Consider the following 18,709-nt stretch of genomic DNA (forward strand, 5'->3'; position numbering starts at 1 on the left):
TATACATTGATCTAATTTGAATGTGATGAGAGAGAAATCATATCCTTAAGGAAGAAAAATAAAGTATAAGGGATAGCAAAAGTACATAAGATAGTTTTTTTTACCTAAATTGAAAGTAATAGTCTCTGGTCTTTGTTCAAATTCCACAATTCTTTCTCAGGATACAGATGGTGTTCTCCATTGCAGATGGTCGTTGCACTGATGGAATGAGCAAGTCCATGGAGGTTGATCATCAACCCCATGTTGCTGTTAGGGTGTACAGTGTTCTTCAGGTTCTGTTCATCTTGTTCAGCATCAGTTCAGGGAAGTCCTTCCAGGCTTCCCTGAATTCCCATCCCTCCTGGTTTCTAATAGGACAACAGTGTTCCATGACATACATATACCATGTATATTTGTTAAGCCAATCCACAATTGAAGGACATTTACTTGATTTCCAATTCTTTGCCACCACAAACAGGGCTGCTATGAATATTTTTGTACAAGTAATGTTTGTACCTTTTTTTCATAATCTCTTCAGGGTATAGACCCACTAGTGTATTGCTGAATCAAAGGGTATACACATTTTTGTTGCCCTTTGGACTTAATTCCAAATTTCTTTCCAGAAAGGTTAGATGAGTTCACAGTTCCACCAATAATGCATTAGTGTCCCAGATTTCCCACATCCCTTCCAACATTGATCATTGTCCTTTCTGGTCATATCGGGCACTCTGAGAGGTGTCAGGTGGGATCTTAGAGATGCTTTAATTTGCATTTCTCTAATAAGTAGTGATTCAGAGCAATTTTTCATATGTTTATGGATCATTTTGATTTGGAGCACTTCTAAAACCTAAAATATACCTGAGAAGAAGTATGGTCTATCAAGAGATGAAAGCAGGAAAGCTGGCTCTTTGTGAGGGCCCAGACAACCCAATGGAGTGAAAGAATACTAGCTCAATAAACAATTGAGATCTGACTCTTTCCCTGACTTTGAGGGTAAAGGAACAAGTATTTATTCAGTACCTCATATGTGTATAAAGTGCTATACAACTATCTTTTCATATGAGCCTTACAACAACCCTGGGAGATTAATAATTATTATCTCCATTTTACAGTTGAGAAAACTAAGGCAAACAGAAGTAACTTACTCAGGGCCTCACTAGAAAGGGTCTGAGGCTGGATCTGAGGCTGGATTTGAACTCAGATCTTTCTGCCTCAAAGACTGGTGCTCTACCCTAGCTGCTTTGAACAGGTTACTTCACTTCTCTGAGACCCAGAATGAAAATGAAAAAGTTGAACTCAACAGAAGGGAAAGTCCTTTCAGAGTAGACTGTTTGGCTTTTTTGATTCTGGATCTCCAATATCTAATATGGTGTCTGGCACATAGCAGGACTTTTATAACTGCTTCTTAAATTGAATTGACCAGATAGGTCCATTTCATGGATTCCATGAACTTTATACAGTTGTGGCTAAAGGATTAAGAAGAATTGTAAAGACTTGCTTATTGCTAATTTGAATACTACTTGACAAATAAAAAAAATATAAAAAAAGTACATCCCCTAGCTGGTTCAGCTCAACCATGAAACAAACCAGAAGATACTCAATTGATTGATATAGGTTATATATATATAGCAAAAACCAAAAAATAAGAAGGAATTTGGAGTCAGAGGCACAGAACTTGGAATCCTAGCTTGGCTACTCTTACTTCCCTCAGTGGAGATCATGGGCAAATATCACTTCTTTCTGGGTCTCAGTTTCCTCATCTGTAAAAAAGAGGGGGTGGAACTAGCTCTTTTCTCAGGTGCCTCTCACTTCTACCAATCACTCCATTGGTCCCAGGAAGCTTTGGGATTTCTTGATAATAGAAGACCCCAATACAAAGTATTGCACATCTAGTGATGGAATGAACTTTTCTCTGACACTCTTGACTGGGGCTTCCCTAGCCTGAATCTGCCCTTTGTGGGAGAGGAAAGGGCTCCCACTAGTAGCCAAGTGAGCAGAAAAGCATTCAAGCATCCAGTTCGGACAGTTTTACCTTGGGGGTTTTCATGAACTTCTGCTTGTTTTTACAGGGAGCTTTGGAGCTGCCTTTGAACTACCTTAAAACAATAAAGTGCCCCATTTCAACAGCCCGCTTAATGGAAAGGTTTACTGGATTTTTGTTCTCCTGCTGAAAAGTGATAATGAAGCCAGGCTTGGGTCTTTGGGCCAGAAAGGGAAGCAGCAGCTGTGATCAGCCAAGAGATAGAGGCATTTCTGCCATGGAGGTGACCCTTGGCAAGGGGAAGCTGGACATTCTTTTCTAGAAATTGTCTATTCAAAAAGCTACAAGCAAGGAACATTGTGGGTTTTTTAAAGAAGGCAAAGAAAAAATTTCCTTCATTAATTGCCAGCAATAATTCACTAACTTTCAAAAAGACCAATTCAGTAGAGAGAAAAGTCTCTGAATTTTCTTGAACAGCTTTGCTTGAGCAGATGGACAAGTGTTTGCAGATTTTCCTTGTTGAAAATGTGTTCAACATCCATAACAATTTAGAGACCTATGTGTCTGCATACTTTCAGGCAGCAACTTTGACCAGATCAGGTCACATAGGGTAGATGTATAGTTAGATGGATGGATGGATAGATGGATTGATGGATGGATAGATACAGTAAATCAGTAGGTAGGTACATAGATAGATAGGTAGATAGATGATAGATAGATAGATGATAGAGAAATAAAAGATAGATGATAACTAGATAGAGCATTTATTGAGCACTTACTAAGAGTTATGCTGAGCACTAGTCATACAAATACCAAACAAACAAGTGAATCCTTGAAGTCAAGTTCTAAGGAGAGAAGACCACACACACATAAAGAGTGGAGAGGTAAAAAGAGAAAGTGCAGTTTGGAGCTGATGGAAATAAGAAGGAAGCCTAGTTCCTGGTAAGTTAAGGTGACACTAACAGTTGAGAAATCTGAGACTGAGAAAGGTAGATGATTTACTCAAGTTCCCACAAGTAGTAAGTCTGAGAGAAAATTGTAATCCAGGTCTTTTGATTTCAAAGTGAGTACTCTTTTTGCTGGACCCAGGAAGTGGAGTTGGAGGTTCCTGCTGAGAGGAGGTAAGGAGGTAAGGAGGATGGTGGTTTAGAGAGGTGTGTGTGTGTGTGTGTGTGTGTGTGTGTGTGTGTGTGTGTTGAGGGTCCATGAAGGCTGAGATAGAAGACACAACCAAATCTAAACAAAGAAAGATGATTTGGGCAGTCATGGGAAGGATGGATTAGACAGGCAGAAAAGGGAGACAGAAAGTTTAGTAGAGAAGCTAATGCAGTGCCCTAGGTCAGTGCAAATGAAATACTGATGAAAGCAGAATTAGAAAGAGACAGATGCAATGATTGTTGTGGAGGCAGAGTCTCCTGGACTTGGTAATTGATTGAATATGGGAAGTGAGAGAGAGGGAAGGCCAAGATTAAGAAGATGGGAGACTGGGAATTTTGGCAAGCAAATTTACTTCTCAACAATTGTTGCTGTTATCAGTAAAGAAAAGATATGGCTTGAAAGCAATGGCAGGGTCTATATGACTGATTCACAGGAATTGTTATGCTGCTTTTTTTCTGGTTGGTTGAAAGGCTGACTTTCATGGTTGACCAGATTTTGTAGTTCAGATGATCAAAATTGATTGGTAATATCATAGTCTGACTCATTGAACTATAAGAGTAACAATATTAGCTTACTGGTACAAAGATCTTAATGATTGAGATTCTTGATTTGTATTATTTTCAAAGTGAAAGTAATAATACATTGATTGATTTAGTACTTAGTACCATCTTAAAGTGAGGGGAAAATTACATCTTGGGTAGTGTCAGGTAAAAAACTGATGAGAGAGTAGAAATTAATGCCTTCAAAAACTAACAAATAAAAATCTAAGACTCCTAGTTAGCCCAAAAGACTCTCCAGAATCTTTATGGAAATGGAATTCAAAGACTCTGTTTGTCAGTGTTGATGGTCATTGTTGTCCATCTCTTAATGTTCACTTGACAATCCTAGATGAATATTAACAATGATCACTAAACATTGTGGTTAGCATTGATATAATCCTTTAAGATTCACAAAGCACTTGATAAGATATTATTTTACATGGTCCTCACAAAAACCCTGGCAAAATGAGAAAGGAGACTTTTAGTAAATCATTTTTTTTGTCTAATGTTGTCCAGGTTAGAGAAAAGGGAAAGAATGAGAGGAGACTCAGTTAGCCAGAATAATTAATAATAATAATAATAATAATAATGGCATTATTATCCTCCTTTTACAAATGAAGAAACTGAGGCAGACAACAGTTAAAAAATTTGTCCATAATCCTAAAGATTGCATGTGGTACTGGGGGGATTTGAATTTAGGATTTCCTGACCTCTGGTCCAGCTGCCTAGGTAGCCCCAGAGCTATATAAAAATATGTAGATCAAAGTTTTAACAAACTTATTCTATAGCTATTCAGGGAAACACTTTTAAGGAGGGGAGTTGTTATCTTGGACTCCTGTCTTCTTTGGTTCGGATGGCAAGATACTCATATCTTCTTGGCCTGTTACTTCTCTTTTCCATGCAATGTTTGTAAACCCCAAGAAGGGCTCTGTTCAATGGGCTGAGTAGCATACTCTTTCATTACCTCTGCAGACATTGTTTTAACAACATTAGAGTATATGGGATCTTAGCTCTGTGGACTAGGAACAAAGAAAGGATGAACCCTTTTACAAAGGTGGGGGGGATTATGGAATTAAAACATTACATATTATCAGAATGTGAAGATATTTATCATTTTGCCTCATTAACATTTACTCCTTTCTGTCCTTCCCAGAGAATTATCCCTTATAATTTTTTTTTTTGGAAAAGTGATAAAAACATTTCAGAAAAACCAGTCACCATGACAACTGAGAACATTCCAAACAGAGAAAATAGTCAAAGCTTCTCTATACGACGGAAGGGCCTTTGAACCTGGTAGCTGCTTTTGATTTGAGAGAGGTTTCCCAGAGCCCAGGCTCTCAACTCCTAGAAGGTAGGACTACAGATAGGGTTGTGACTTGCACCAAGGGTCACCCTATTAGACTGGACTGATCTCTTCCCCCAAGCCCACTTTCCCTAGCCCTTACTACCACCCTCTCCTCAGGCTACTCCTTTTGAGGCTTCCCTAGATGTCATCCAGATTTACTTGGTCAAAAGACATAGTTAATAGTGTTAGAGGCAGTGACCTATATGATTTGCTTGGTATTCTGTACATCTTTTCCCCTTCTTCCAATTTAGTTTATACCTATTATCAACAAAAATAAGCAAAGATGCTACTTTTTGCCCAACATGGCCTCCTACTAGATATAATGGGAAACAAATAATACATGAGACTCTCGACGAGAAGACAAGTTTGTGCTATCTTTATTTCTCACTGATTTATATGGGTGAATATTAGATACCTCACAGTTGATCTCTAACAATATACAATACAATATAATTTATTCTTAACCTATTACTATATTAAATGTGCTGACAATACAGCTATAGTGAGATACCTCTTTTTCAGAGGGATGTCTACATATCCCTTTCAGGATTTTAGGAATGAGTGTGTCTCTAATACCATCAGTTTAAACCCCATTCTAGTGTGTTCTTCTTCCAAGTTAACTGGCACTGGTTAGAACCAGCAGTTTAAGTAAATCAATTAACTTCAATTAATTTTTTTTGATGTCACTTCATTCAGGCCCTATTCTTCCTGATCCCTTTGGAGATTTTCTTGACAAAGCTGTTGAAGAGGTTTGCATCTCATTCTCCAGATGAGAAAACTGAGAAAAATAGGATCAAGTAACTTGCCTAGGGTCACATGGCTAATAAGTATCAGAATTTGAATTCAGATTTGAATTCAGGATGATGAGTCTTCCTGAATTCAACACTCTATTCATGGTACCACCTAGCTACCCCTCTTAATTATCTTTTTCAAAGGGAGATTTGTTGAGGAGGCATAACAGGAACAAAAGTTCCAATGCATTTTCCCTAAGACCTCATGAGGTCATGAACCTTAATATTCCCTTTGCCAAAACTGAAAAGATCAAAGACAAACCAACAATACATAGACTACTATGCATGTGCTGCTTGCTGACCCAGGTTGGAAGGAGACTCTTGGTAGATCTCTGTTTTATGCCCAGAGTAGACCAGGTTAGAGAAAGGGAGAAGAATAAGAGAAGGAGACACAGTCAATCAATGCCTTTTGAACATACTTCTGTTCTGGCTCAACGCTCAATCACCAGTCCATCTCTTCACCAAGTAGTTAGGTTAGCAGCCTACAAACAGGTACAAGATGTCTGTTACATGCTGAAAATCAAGGGTCAGATCCTTTTATTACATATTATTGGGTCTTTTTGGAAACAGACACCCCAGGCTTGTCCATACATCCAGCAGCAGAGTATGGAGATAGGACTCCCTTATCTAAGCCTCTAGTACAAAATACATATATCAGTCTCTACCAGCAGGGACCTTACATTCTGTATCAGGCACTGTGGGTGACACAAAGTTTAGATAGACCTTGGTTCTCAACCCACAGCTCCAAACCATGCTGTCTCCATTTGGGCAATCATCTCTTTCTCCTTTGGAAATATGGTCCAACCAGGACTCTTAGAAAGGAGCTGTTTATCTCTCTAAGAGTCACTCACTTCCCAGCTATGAATTCCAAACCATGCCTCCTTGAGGTTAGTAACTAAATTCCTGTTTCCTACAGATATTGTCTTCCCCCATTAAAATATAGGCTTTCGCAAAAGAACCAAGACTTCTGGGACACTTTCTATAAGTTGCTTGAAGACAGGAACCCTCTTGCTTATGTGTCTATGTGTTCCCACACTTAGCAAGGTTGAGTACCATCTACAGACCTACTAAATAAAATAAATAATATAAAACTAATCTCCTAATGGAGAACATGTCTTTACTTATCAAATAAAGTCCAGGCTCCCTAGCCAATCACTCAAGACCTCTATAATCTGTCTGGACATCAGTCTCCTACACTTGACCCAAACTAAAATGTTTTTGCCTCCCAAATGCTTTTGCTCAGGCTCTTGTCTCCCCCTCAAATCCCCTGGCTGAAATCCTACTCATTCTTCCTGGCCCAGTCTAGACCCCACCTCCTCCACATGCCCTTTCCTGATCCTTACTGTTAGGAGTGATCTGTCCCTCCTGTGAACTCTAATCCCATGAAACACTCTAGGAAAGCGCATGAGACTTACAAATACTCAAATCATCCTTGGAGTGCATGCTCTATAAGGCTATTGTGTGAATTAAAGGGGATGACAGATTATTCCATTAAAAGGAACATTGCAAACCTTGAAGCCTATAAATATCAAGATATCATTATTTTATAGTACAGTTATTTGCAAACATGGGGAACATATGGGGTATATGGAGTCTGGAAGACCTGAGTTCAAATCAGATTTCAGATACTCACTAGCTGTGTGATAAGTCACTTGACCCTATTTACCTCAATTTCTTCATCTGTAAAATGAGTGAGAGGAAATGGCAAGTAACTTCATTATCTTTGCCAAGAAAACCAGGACATAGAATGCCAAAATCAATCAGTGCATTCATCAGTCAACAAGTATTTAGTAAGCCTCTCGGAGAAGCTAGGTGGGCCAGTGGGTAGACTGCCAGATCTGGAATCAGATTCTTCCTCAATTCAAATCTGACCAAAGAGACTTATTAAGCTTATGACCCTGGGCAAGTCACTGAAGGAACCAAAAAAAAAAAAACCCTTTTGCCTAAAAAATTGTTGTAGGCTACCATATCACTCATTAGAATATAAAATCTAGAAAAGGAAAGGTAGAGCTATGGGGAAGTATGTTGATCTCCAGTAGCAATGAAGTCACGATCAAGTCACTTTTATTCTCCATTTTCCTCATCTGCAAAATGGGTATAATAACACCTACATTGATAGTTCATAAAATTGTTGAGAGAACCAAATGAAAAAAGGTATATAAAACCCCTTGGGCTTGGATCAATGAGACCTGATTTCAAATCAAGCCTCAGACACTTAACAGCTATATGACCTAATCCCAGTCGATCACATTTTTCTCAACTGTAAAGTGGAGATAGTACCTATGTCCTACAATTAGTATGAGGATTGGCTCAGATAACATTTGAACAGCTTTAGGATAGTACATGTTACACAACTGGTGCTTAATAAATGCTTGCTTCTTTCCTTTGTAAACTTCAAATTATGTTAGGAATGTTAGCTATTACTTGGAACTTAGACACTCTCAATAAATGTTAAATAGCACAGTGTCTATTCTCTTCTTCCTTTCTGAATTTCTTATATTCTTAAAAGCTTTACATTACTGCATATTCACCAATGATCAAATTAGAGTTAAAAATACTCAAATTTCTCCCATCTGGTCTCCTAAAGGTTTTTTTTTTTTTTTTTGCATATCAGAAAACTCTAGATCTGGTACAGGTTCAGAGAAAGAGTCCTGCATCTATGAGTGAGGATCCTAGTTCGAATCTTAACTGTTATTTAGCACTTATATGACTCTGGGAAAAAGATCCCCTTTTCTGGTCCTGCATTTTCTTATCTACAAAACAATAAGAGACTTGACCTAGGGTTCTTAAACTTATGTGTGTGTGTGTGTGTGTGTGGGTGTGTGTTCGTCAGTTCTGTACCCTTTTGGCAAGTTTCATGAAACCTCATTTTAAGAGCATAATGTAGAATTACAAAGGATGCCAATTATATTGGAAGGACAATCTAAATATTAAAAAAAATCCAGGTCACAGACTCCAAATTGAGAATTAATTCATCTCTAAGGTCCCTTCCAGTTCCAAATCCTATAATCCTATGACTGGGGGAGATATAGAAAATGGAATCAATAATAGTCCCAATGTTTTCTTATGATCTACGCAATTCAGCAGAAGTGGGAACTTGGATAAGAAACAAGCCCAAGAAGTACAAATAAAAGAACTAAGGGAGGCACAGCTATTTTTAGACAAAGGGGTTTCAGCTTTTTGAGGTCCTGGACCACTGTGGTGGTAGTCTGAGGGTGCTCATATACAGACCCTTTCTCTAAACCATGTTTTTAAATGCATAAAATAAAATACATAGGATTACAAGGGAAACTAATGGAAATAGCTATCGCATTTTTTGAAAGCAAAGTCATGGATGCCCAGGTTACAAATCCCTGTTTTAGAATAAAGAAACAAGCAGGTGGAGAGTGAATGATCTGGGAGAAGAGGGATATCTTTAAGAAAGCAAGCCTTTGGAAAGTTAGAGAACCTGGCCTGTTTCTGCACTACTCTAATAGCAGACTTTAACTTCAGGCGCTGACAAGGAGTATTCAAATAGAAACGTTAGAAGCTCAGAAATTGAGAAGTAATAAGCTGTCAGAGCGGAGATCAAGCAGCATCGGCTAATTCATCGAACAAACACAAATGTTCTCACTAACAGGAGACAGTGGAAGCCAGATTCCTCCTCTTTTTATCTATGAAAAGCTGCATTTATCAAAATAAGCAAAATATGTGAGGTATGGAATTCAGTTCATTGAAGGGCAGGGTTTTATTGGTTGATTGGTAAATTGAAACACATGGAGAAGTGCTACATGGAGGAACACATTGGCGACTGTATTACTCATTTTTATTGGTTAATCTCTAATAAGAACCAGCTGGTAATAAAATCAAGAATGGAGTTCATGGGAACCCACCCTTTTGCGGAGAGCAGGGTTGGTGTCGATACTAGAAACACATGAGCACAAAGAAAACAGATATACTTGGATTATGCAGGTCAGGTTATATAAAGAACCAGGGAACAGAGGTGAGGCTACAGCTGAAGACAATAACAGTTCTGATGATATGGAATTAGGAAGGAAGACCGGTGACATGACATGGAGAATGATGCACTGTGTGGCTGAAAAGGCTCAATTTGGTGGCCTTTCCCCATTTTCTATCCTCTGCCTCCACCACTTTAGGATCACACAAGGACAAGTTTGCCAAATTAAAACAAACAAACCAAACAACCAGCCTGAATTTCAAAATGAGTAAATAGAGAATTAGAAAAGTTTTCATGTGAATGACAAAGTTCTTTAGGGCATTCTCTTTTCCCTTCCCTCCAATGATATATGATTATTATTTCAGTTCTACTTTATAAAGTTAATAGGATTGTAGATTTATTTAGTGCTGGAAGGGACCTTAGAGGCTGTCTTGTTCAACCCTCTCATTCTCTTTAAGGTTCAGGGAGTTGACATCTGAACGCAGATCAGTTGACTTCATAGTCAGTGATATATTAATTCTTCCAAATAACTCTGGTCTATCAGTGTGAATACACATAGAGCACATATATGTTCTATATGTCTAATACACACATAGTATATATATATGCATGCATATGCATTATGCACATGTTATATTCAAATATATACATATATTGCATATTTCATATATATATGTATGTGTGCATATTAGACAAAAGATAATTGGATGGGTCTGGATTTGCACAGTAGAAGAGACATCATTGTCTTGGGAAATTGCAACTTTTTTTTAATAAGTCCAAGTTTTCTCCCTAAAACTAAGGCTTATCTTTTTAATACCAATATTTTTCTAGTTAAGTTGGATGACTTTGAGTCATGGAAAGCCACAGCCTTTGAAGAACTGAAATTGAGTGATAACATGTGAATACCATTTTGAACCTCGGAAAGGTATCTATATGACAGCAGAAAAGTTTTAGAATTTTATTTCTAAACCCTTCTTGTTATATCTGCTCATCTAGGGAAGAAAATCCATCTCTTTTAAATCTTTGAATTCTGGTAAGTGGAAAGGTATTGTCTCCTATTTTCCTGTCCTTAGTGAAATCAACATTCCCTACTCTTTTAGGATTTCTGATACCTTATGGTAGTTGTTACTGGAATCCACTGCCATTAGTTTTAGTTTTAGATTTTCTCATCTCCAACAAAATGCTATATGGCTTACACTTGTATTTGATTTTTTAATTAAAATAAATTTTTATTAAATTTTTTAACTGAAAATTATGTGTCAGAGCGAAAGCCAGTCTTCAGAAAACTTGGGTTCAAGATGTATGTAATTATGTAAGCATGGGGGAATTACTTGTTTCCTTAATACCTTCTCCAACCCTCCACCACATCCCACCCTCCCACCCACACTATCTTCTGTAATTCTCGAAATATATAAATTACTAATGAGGTTGCAAGCTATGTCATTGAAGGGAGTTTTCATACTGGGAATTCCACATATTGCTGAAATCAGGTCTTGATCACCAAAAGTAGTTTTGATTAATTTGGAGAGCTATTACAAAAATGAAAATGGGGCTATTGTATTATGTAATGCTGAACAACAGAAAGTCCCAAGCTATTTCTTATAAATGACAGACTGGTTAGTTTTATTTCCAAAATTCTGTCTATAAAGCCAATTTTGATTTGCCTTTCAAAGATATTGGGAGGTTTTATGATTGATTCCCCCAACTGTTCATGTCTACAGAAATGTGGCTTGAATCTTGCCATCTCAGCTTGGCTCACGTAAGGGTACTTTCTTTGTTTTCAGTGTTTGATCCATGGACAACACATTATCCACATAGAGGGGGATGGACACTTGGCTAGACAAAGTGCTCCCCTGGTTCTTACTGTTTTGTCCTAAGTAATTGAAACAAGGGTGAGAAGCTCATAAGACCGCAGAATCTTTGAGTTGAAGAGACCTTTGAAGTCCTCCAGGGCAATTCATGTAGAAAACTCTTTTTGTTTTTCTAGAAATTAAGCCTAGACTGTATCACTCAACCACCTCTATAGCAACCTAAGGCATGGATTAGAAGTTGGGAGAGAAGAAGAAGGAAATCTCTCTTAATAAAGCTTCCCAGTGTCTGGATCTATGGCAAGGTGAATTTAGGGCCTTCTGTTTCTTGATGAAAGAAGGAAGAAACCTGTATGGAGAAAGTCCTTTGTCTTTATTCTTGTTTCCTAGACCAGAAACAGAAAGGAAGACGGGATATAGAGATCACTAAAAAAAAAAAGTGTGCTCCATATTTTTTTGACTTTTACTCTGAGTACTTCAAAGTCTTTGATTACCTTTTGTGTTTTAAAGATAGTTGGAAATGTACAGTGGAGCGAATGCTGGAAAAAATCAATGTGTCTAGATTTGAATCCTGACTCTGTGGCAATTAATAATAATAATAAGAAGAAGAAGCAGGAGGAGGAGGAGGAAGAAGAATAGCAATAATAAGAATGAAATAGCAATATTTATATAGAACTTGAAAATTTGCAAGGACTGTACACAGTATTTCACTGGATTTTCACAATAATCAATGAGGTAGGAACTATCATAATCTTAGTTTTATAGATGAGTTATCTAAAGTTGAGAAAGGTTAAGTGATTTGTCCAACATCATACAGCTAAGAAGTATCTAGGATAGGATTTGAACTCTGTCCCTATTAGCTATGTAATGTTTCCTCCCTAGTCCTCCATTATTTCATCTATAAAATGAATAAATTGGATTATATCAAAGTGTCCAACACTCATCAGATTAAAACATTATTGAAAAATATTTAATAAAATAAATAAAAATACAATAGAACTTAGATAACATTAAATGTGGTCATCTAAGCCAATAGGTAGGCCTCAGGGATTTGTTTGTAGTTTAGTGTTCCAAGTTTTATTTGAGTTTGATTCCACTTTAGTGGATGATCTCTGACATCTATCCCATCTCTAAAATATTATGCTCACAGTTATACAATGACATTCACTCAATGCCACGAATATTATAATATATATGATCCTATATAATGGTGACATTGGTTAAGTCCATGGAAGATATTGAAACGATTTTGAATATTTGCTGCAAAAGAAGGTTTTTTGATGACTTTTGACCATGGTGAAATTTCACCATCAAATTTGTCTTTACATGAAAGAATGCCTGTAATTTTCTTAGCAAATTGCATTCCCCTCATATGTTACAATGCAGGAAGAAAATGAAGTAACTTTGAAAGTCAGTAATTGTCTTTATCGTTCATTAAAGTTAGTTACAAGCACAACTTCACTAAAAGAGATAAAGAGTTCCTGCTGTGAAAAACATGTTTATATTTTTAAAGATAAAAAATTCTGATACATGTATATACATTTGAATATGTAAGAAAAAAACACATATCTAGATCTATCTTTCTATTGGTCTATCTGGCTGGCTATCCCTCTAGCAATCTAAATGAGTGAGCCAAAAGTATATGAGATAACTATTAGAGATTAATAGTGAAACAACTGCTCCTATTAATAAAGAACCACGAAAATATAAGGCATATACCACCAAGTTGTTGAACGGGATTATTTTTGAATGGTTAAGAGGAAAATAAACCACAAAATAATTTTGAAATTTTCCAAGGACGAGAGGTAATAAAGGGAACTTGAAATTTTCCCACCCTATGTTGTTACTAGAGACAAGGAATTTTGAGCTGACTAATACAGATGTGGAGAAGAAGCATTATATCTGGTTCACTACCACCATTATCATTTTGCCTTCATCAATTGAGCAAGATTTTGAAAGCTTCCAGATGAAAAGGCTTAAAGGTAGTAGAAGCAACAAGGACTAAGAATGCAGGCTAGTGGCTATGTGGAAAGATTAGGCATTATTCTCTCCAAATCCTCCATTTATTCCCACACAATGGAAGGGAAATGTATTCGAAAAGCAATAACTCTTTGGCAAGTTTACCAAATTATGAAGATACAAAAAGAAAAGGAAGATGGCTCCTGACTTCAAGGAGCTCACACTGTAATTTTGGTAGATGATACATAAGGGAAAATTCAGCTTCATGGCAGCTGAAGAGGTTATGAGTCCAGCTGACAAAGCAACAGGTCAGATGGAAAGGCTCTGTGGCCATTGAGGAGCAATGGCAGGGCTGACAATTCTCAATCAATGATTCTGGGTAATGGTGGTTCCAAGGGTTAATATAGAATATCTGAGTTTAGGGATTGGACATTTGCCATTAAGTTAGGAATGGGAAAAGATTTCCCAAAGCTAATTCATGCTATCCCCTCCAGGTGGATTGAGGCAAGGGTGGGTAAAATCTTCATTTCCCTGACATGGTGACTGCTAGCCCTGGTCTGTTTTTAGGTTGTGCTGTTGTGCTGAGGCATAGAAGTAGTCTGAGAGAAGGATGAAAACTTCAAACAAAATAATGAAAATTACCAAGGTTATATGCTTTTTCAATCAATGATTATCCTTATTCAGTAGTAGTAGCAGCAGAAGTAGTAGTAGTAGTAGTAGTAGTAGTAGTAGTAGTAGTAGTAGTAGTAGTAGTAGCCGTACTAGTGGTAGTAGTAGTAGTGGTAGTAGTAGTAGTAGTAGTAGTAGTAGTACTAGGAGGAGGAGGAGGAGGAGGAGGAGGAGGAAGAGGAGGATTTGCATTAGTTTTCCTTTGATCTCAGAGAAGACCATGCTATTAGGAAAGTGATATCATGACTTGACATAAGATTGAGTAAAGTAAGGGGGCATTGTGCAAAGATGTCATTCTCATCTGTCCATACTTTCACAGTAGTAATATGCTATATTTCAAAAGTAGTATAATGTCACTTGATGGCCTATTCTTTTTAACTCTGCAACCATACTTCCCTGGAACTCCAAGACATTGGTTTCCCAGAAGCTGCCGTGCGGGTCAGGGCAATAATGCCCCCAGATTGCTACTCAGTATTGTTTATAGTCAGAACTACAATAGTATTTGATTATCTGTGAACCTCCAACTTTCAGTCTTGATTAATGAAAACATGCTTGGTAAACAATTTCACTCTGGTTCATCTTACTTGCTTCCAAGAATTTCACCTCTAGCGATACACTATGACTACTCCCAACTATCCCTCTTTTTTTAAAAATTTGTGTTTATCTCTATGAAATTTCATATTTAAATTCCAAATGCTAGACTGTCATTATCTTTTGCATATTGACTGTCATGTAGTGTGTTAACTCAGGCTCACAGCTTTGAGTCATCTTCAAATCTGATAAACAGAACAGCTAAAATAATGTATTAAAAAATGTTAAACAAGAGTGGCTAGGTGGTACAGTGGATAGAGCACCGGCCTGGAGTCAGGACTACCTGAGTTCAAATCTAGCCTCAGAAACTTCATAATGACCTAGCTGTGTGGCCTTGGGCAAGACACTTAACCACATTGCCTTGCATTAAAAAAAAAAAAAAAAAAAACTAAAAAAATGTTAAACAGTACAGAATTAAGCAAGGATATCTCGAGTACTCCACTGGACATTTTGACATTGAATAATTCTATATTACTCTTAGAATACATCACCTGCAATCCATTTTGCTCTGCTATGATTTTTCTGATGTCTAAAAAAGCATCTAAAGCATCCTTTCCCCTGAAGGCTTTCCCACATTCATTATATTCAAAAAGTTTCTCTCTAGTTTCAATACTCTCCTGTGCAATCAGATATGTCCTCTGACTAAAGTTTTTTTTTTTTTCCACATTCCTTAATGTTCAAAAGGTTTCCTTCAGATATAGGTCCTCTGATGGATAATAACGTTAGCTCTTCGAGTAAATGATTTTCCACATTCATTATATGCAAAATGTTTCTCTCCATAGTGAATTCCCTGGCAAGTAATGAGGTTTCTCTTTTGGGTAAAAGATCCACTCGTCCCTCTTAACCATGTTCCCAGCTCCAAACGCTAACAAAATAGAACCCGGGTCATTTGTTTTATTTCAGAGTATCCCAGGCTTAACTCAAAGGTCCCATTCCATTGTTGTCCATCATTTGTATTTGTAAATATAATTACATATTGAGCTTTAAAAGGATTGTAGCAAAGAAAATGGAGGAGGAAGAGAAACTGAGTTTAAATAAAAAATGGTATTCACTGAGAAAATTGTGAACTCACAGCCCTCTCATTTCCTGCTCCCAGAAACTTTGCCATATATCAAAAAGTATAATCAAATGTAAATCTGCAGCTTATTCAGTCTATAATCCTGTGACTGTGAGGATTTTTATATAATGTGGAGAATATAGTTGATAGATATCAGTTCTTGATTGTAGCTGTGATAAAAGCCTGGGAGAGAGAGACAGAGACAGAGAGAGAGAGAGAGAGAGAGAGAGAGAGAGAGAGAGAGAGAGAGAGAGAGAGAGAGAGAGAGAAATAGAGGATGAGAGAGACAGAATAGCTATAGGTTATAGAAAGATAAAGAATAGACATAAATTGAGAGAGAATAGATAGAAGATAAAGAATTAGGTTGAGAAAGAATAGAGAGAGGATAGAGAGACAGAAAATAGAGGATAGATAGAGTAAATAAAAAGAGATGGAGAGGATAGAGAACTCAATGAATCATGAATAAACTATTTACTGTTAACAACATATTAGTTTCTGAGCTCCAAAAACAAGAAATGGAACAAGCATTTCTGTGCCAGCATGTTTTAGATATAACAGATCTCTTGATGCTCACAATTATCCTGGAAAGTAGAAACTGAAGCAGACCGAAGTAAGCTGACTTGCCTAGAGTCACACAGCTAGAATATCTGAAGCTAGATTGGAACTCAGACTTCCTCACTCCAAACCCAGTGTTCTTTCTAATTTACTGCATAGCTGCCTCAAAAAATAAGACAATCGCTGCTCTCGAAGAGCTTATATTCTGAAAGGGGAAGGGTAGAAATGCGGGGAGTGCCTAGCTAAGGTTCAGTGTAGAGGCCATGTCTGAGCCTTTTCTCAAGCCTATGTTCACTTTGGGAAATCTCATTTTAGGAAGAATAGGAGCAACTTGGAGCACTTTGCAAAGTGTGTGTGGAGTGGAATGGGGGAGAGGAGGAAGAAAGAAGATTGAAAGTCATACTGTGTATGTTTGGATTGCTTGAAGGGATTGCAAATATTGAATCTGGAGAAGAAAAGCCCTTAAGAGAGATGTAATCACCATCTTTGAAGGCTTGGTCCAAGTTGTGGAAAACTAGGGCTGGTAGGTGGAAATTATGCTTTTGATCAATATAAAGAAAGATTATAATTCTCCTCACCACCCCATGATTAGGGAATAGAAAGAGTGAGAAATCCATGACTTTTTGTTTGATGGAAAAAGGCCAGGGAAATAAGAGAAGAAACTGGGGTTCTTTGGTGGTGGGGACTACATTATATTGCTCAGCTGTACCATGAGACCTCTGAGGTCCCTTCTAATTCTGAAACTCTGAGTCTATGAAATACAATCTGGTCTAGGCTGATGACTGAGGAGATCCAGTGCCTCTTCCTCTCCCTTTCTTTCTTTTTCATTTGCCAGAAAGACTTTAATTAATGCAGAGGGACCATAGATCTCTGATAGCAATGTCAAACCCTACTCTCCCTGTGTCCTCTAGAGGCAAATGGAATAAGATGGATCCCTGCCTGGATTTGACTGGGGTCACATGGGACCCGCCATCACTGAAACTGAATAAATATTTCCAATAAAATTAAAAAAAAAAGAAATCATTAACCTCTGGTCATTAATGTTCACAACTCCTCCAACCACTCAGCAGTCTGAGCTAATACACCAGCCAAAATAAGCACCCACATTGTTACCCTCCTAGGGACAGTTCTGCTCCATAAATCACAGCATTTCAATGACAACTCAATGTGTTTTATATCATACGGGGAGCCTGTGTTTATGAATATGAGATAAAAGGGGTTTAAGCCAGGAAAACAGTGGAGCTACTGTACGGTGTCTGGCTCCCTTTCCTGGCCCCCTTTTGCCCCTTGCCTAAATGAGTTTCTATGTACTGGTGAGAATGGGTATCATTTTATAAAGAGCTGTCAGTTTTGCCAACAGTCATCACGGCCTTCTCTCTTTTTTAATTCTTGTTCAAGTCTCAGGTCCCCATTAAATGGTATACAGAGTGAACCTGAACCGAGACGACAGCACCAGAAACTGAAAAATGATATTTTCGGGGCTTTCCTCTGGCGGCAAAAGGGACACTGAGAGAAGATCCAGCTTTTAAAGTGAACTCTAAATACACAATAGGGTGACAAGTCTCTGGCTAATGATCAGAGGCAGTAGGCTTGCCCTGGCTTTGAAATCTATTTGGAGGAATTCTCCTAAATCCCATTCAAAATAAATGGGGATAGGAGTTTTACTGCCTTTCACAAGTCCTTAGGAAGTAGTGACCTTGGCTTTGTCCTATTCTTTTAAATAATAAAAACATCATTCAGAGAAAGAGAGAAAAGAGGAAGGGGAAAGATTCCCTTGAGATAGACTAAGTCACTCAAGTGTTCTCGTTTTTTTTTAATTTTGCATTTTCTAAAATGCTATCTGTATAACCCTGTTGATACAAACCTTTTTATAAAAAATAAGGAAACTAAGTCTTAGGGAGGTTAAATGACCTATAGGATCATGAGATTTAGAATAATAAGGGATCTGAATGATCAAATTCAATCTCCTTCTTGTATTTCAATAACTATTCCAAGGTCATTATAATTCAAAAGAATCTGAGGAATAGGGAGGCTAGATGGTGCAGTGGATAGAGCACCGGCCTTGGAGTCAGGAGTACCCGGGTTCAAATTGACCTCAGACACTTAATAATTACCTAGCCGTGTGGCCTTGGGCAAGCCACTCAACCCCATTGGCCTTGCAAAAACCTAAAAAAAAATTCTGAGAAAGAATTTGAACTCAGTTCTTCTGACTTCCATTCCAAATCTTGTGGCATGGATTACACCTTGTCATCTCTCTAGGATATCTAATGTCTAAAGGAAAAATATTTCTCTCTGAGATAATTTTCCAATTAATTAATATTTATAGACCCAGTTTTTGAC

The sequence above is a fragment of the Macrotis lagotis genome, chromosome 1 (genome assembly GCF_037893015.1).
Source record: "Macrotis lagotis isolate mMagLag1 chromosome 1, bilby.v1.9.chrom.fasta, whole genome shotgun sequence".
NCBI classification, from domain to species: Eukaryota; Metazoa; Chordata; class Mammalia; order Peramelemorphia; family Peramelidae; genus Macrotis; species Macrotis lagotis.